Below are 2,958 nucleotides of genomic sequence, written 5' to 3'. Positions count from 1 at the left end.
TTCCTTTTTCTCACCTCCATCCCTACAGCAGCCATTGCCCAATTCCGGGTTAATTCAACCCAGCCACAGTCCCGAAGGGATTTGGGTTGATTTTTGTGACCCCCGCTAAGTCAGGGGAGTGACGGTCCAGGGCTCCCACAGGTCAGACTTTCACAAAAGGGGTTTTTTTGTGTGTTAAAATATTGACCAAAAACTACTAGAACTATCCTTTGCCATTCTCACATATTCCGTGATGATGAGTTAGCCTTCTCCCCTCGCTTTATTCCCCCTCAAATGAAATTAATTTAAAAAAAACTGTTGGAGTCGGAGTTTGATTTCCTGGGGAACACTCTTCTGGCTTTAAACTTTAAAATTACAGTTCTTAGTGTGCTTCGGTTTCTGCTTTCAGTGTGTCTCATATAAAAAATAATAAAAAAAAATCCCCAAAAATAGCCAAGGAAAGCCTTTCCTCCTTCTTCAGATTTAACTGGCACAAATGAGGGAGAATCCAAAAATAAGTGTTCAGCCACAGCAGCAAAACAGCAGAAAACCGCAGGACACATTAAAGCTGGGAACTCCTGGCACTGAGGGAAAGGATTGTGTTCTAGGAAAAAAATGACCCCAGAGTTCGAGTTCGTGTCGGAAAAGGAGCAGGTCTGTCCTGTAGGAGCGAAACAAGCTCATATGGGGTGTTTGAGGGCCATTCCCTTCTGGAGTAGAGTTAATTCAACTAAAAGAATCCTCGTGATGACCGAGGAGCAGCCAGCCAGGGCTGATTTCTCCTGGCCTTTTGTGGAGCCACATCCTTGTCCCTGGGGATGTGCCTGCCCTGGGAATGTGGGGGACACGCAGGAATCACGTTTAATTAGGAATGTGAGGCTGGATCCTAACGTGTCTCCGCAGCAAGTGCCTTCCCAAATCCATTTCAGAATCACATTTGTGTCTCTCGGCTCCGTCACCGCGATGACTCATAATTATTCTGCATAAAAGTGGTGTTTCTTCTACGCTCCGTGTTTCCAGTCAGCTCCCCTGTCACAGCAAAAACTTATTGGTACAGACAGGAGTGACTCGGGTAATTTGCGTTTCTGAAAAGCGAGAACATCATTGTCTTCAGCCTGTCCTTTCATCAGCGTCACCGCTGGAGGATCCACACCGCAAAGCCGTGGGATCAGCCTTGCAAATTCAAGTCTTGCCCTATTTTGTGCAGGGAGTTATGGATGCGTTTAAGAACGTAACTGAGCTCTGACTTTTCAATGCCCAATATTGGGGTTGTTACACCTCCCCTGCGCACCCATCCCGTTCCCCCACTGCAGCTGGTGTGGCTCTGAACCCTGCTGGTGTGAAATGCTGGGTTGGTTTGGGGTGTGCTTTGAGGCACAGACTCGTGGGGATGAGAATGTTTTCTCTGGTGCTCTGCTGAGGGGTATCTCCATCTCAGTCGGTGTGCAGCACCGGGGGTGGAGGGCTGATTGTTGGTGAAATCTCCTCCGTTAACATCTTGCTCAAATTAAAGGGGTTTTCCCCAAGAGAACCCCTCATTTCCCTCAGCCATCCAGAGTTCCTCCTCATTCACATCCCTGCGCAGACCCTTCGTTCCTCTGCAAGCACCAGGAGGGATGGCAGGAGGAATTATTGTTATATTAATATCCCTCTCTACTTCTTGAGTTTCTGGGGTCGCTGGAGGCTTCAGGTGCTGCAGAACTTCTGCAGGAAGGTCGAGCATTCTCACCGCAGAGAGCCAAAAAAGTATTTTCCCGTTAATTTTCCTGGAGAGCTCCCGACGGCTGTTCCCTGAGCGTTCCCTCCCGATCCTCCCGATCCTGCGGGAGCTCCGGACCGGGCAGAACGAGCACTAGAGGGCACAGCGCGACCAGCGACGGGCTCGGGCTTTGGAGAGGGGAGAGAAACAGCCCGGGTGATGCCAGAGCTGCCTTCCACCTGTGAGAGCCCAGGGCGCTCCTGGAAACGGCACTTTTCGGAGGGCTCTGGACTCGTTCGCTGCACTCACTCATTCAAGGATGAAAATGCAGCGGAGGATCGGAGATATCCCGAGATATCGGAAGGGACTCTTGCCCGGAGTGGCTGTGGACTCCACGTCCCTGGAGATGTCCAAGGCCGGGTTGGAGAGGGCTTGGAGCAACCTGGGATAGTGGAAGGAGTCCCTGCCCGTGGCAGGGGATGGCACTGGATGGGCTTTAATGTCCCTGCCAAGCCCACCCATTCCATTATTCCACGGCAAACACGCCGTGGATCTGTCTGATGAGGCAAAATGCAGATTCCTCAGGAGGGAGTTGCTGTTTTGAAGGATGCAGGCAGCCCTGGGCTGGGGTGATTCCAGACAGCTCGAAGAGCAGCTCCTTTAACAATTTTCTGCAAAAGCCCCCTCAGAGCCCCAGGAGGGGACGAACCCCGGCCTGGTGGGGATGATGGTTCTGTGAGCACTGGGACAGGCAGGATTCTGGAGGCTGAGCGTGCCTGCTGTACCCACCTGGTCCCTGAGAGACAGATGGATCTCTGGACCTGGGTGGGGAAGGAGAGCTGAGAGCAAGGGATGGAGAGCAGTGCCCAGGGCCCTCCTGAATCCTGTAAGTGCTCCCAGCTCCAGCCCGGCTGGGCTCTCCGGGGCTACTGCAGTTTGTGCTGCTCCAGGAAACGCTCCCTGGGTTTCTCCAGAGCAGCCTCCCCCTCCCTGCAGCCCAGTGTTCCTCCTCCCAGCCCACTTGCTGCTATATATAACCTCAGCACTGTCTACCTTTCTGCAGACAGAGCTGGGAGTCGTGCTTCCCAGAAGTTGGGAGATGGCACTCGGAGTCCTGTCGGCTCCTGGAGAGCCAGCTCTGAGCACCTGCTCCGGGCTGCTGGCTCTCTGGTCCCTTTCTAGGTCACAGGGTCACTTGGTTTGTGTCTGCTGGCAGGAAACAAAATGGTAAAGTTCGATAAACAAGAGCCCTGGCTCGTACCGGCTCATAAAAATAACGT

The sequence above is a fragment of the Empidonax traillii genome, unplaced genomic scaffold (assembly GCF_003031625.1).
Source record: "Empidonax traillii isolate 1590-97213 ecotype Southwest subspecies unplaced genomic scaffold, ASM303162v1 scaffold1932:size82158, whole genome shotgun sequence".
In the NCBI taxonomy this organism is placed as follows: domain Eukaryota; kingdom Metazoa; phylum Chordata; class Aves; order Passeriformes; family Tyrannidae; genus Empidonax; species Empidonax traillii.
Note: the sequence above shows the minus strand (reverse complement) of the source record.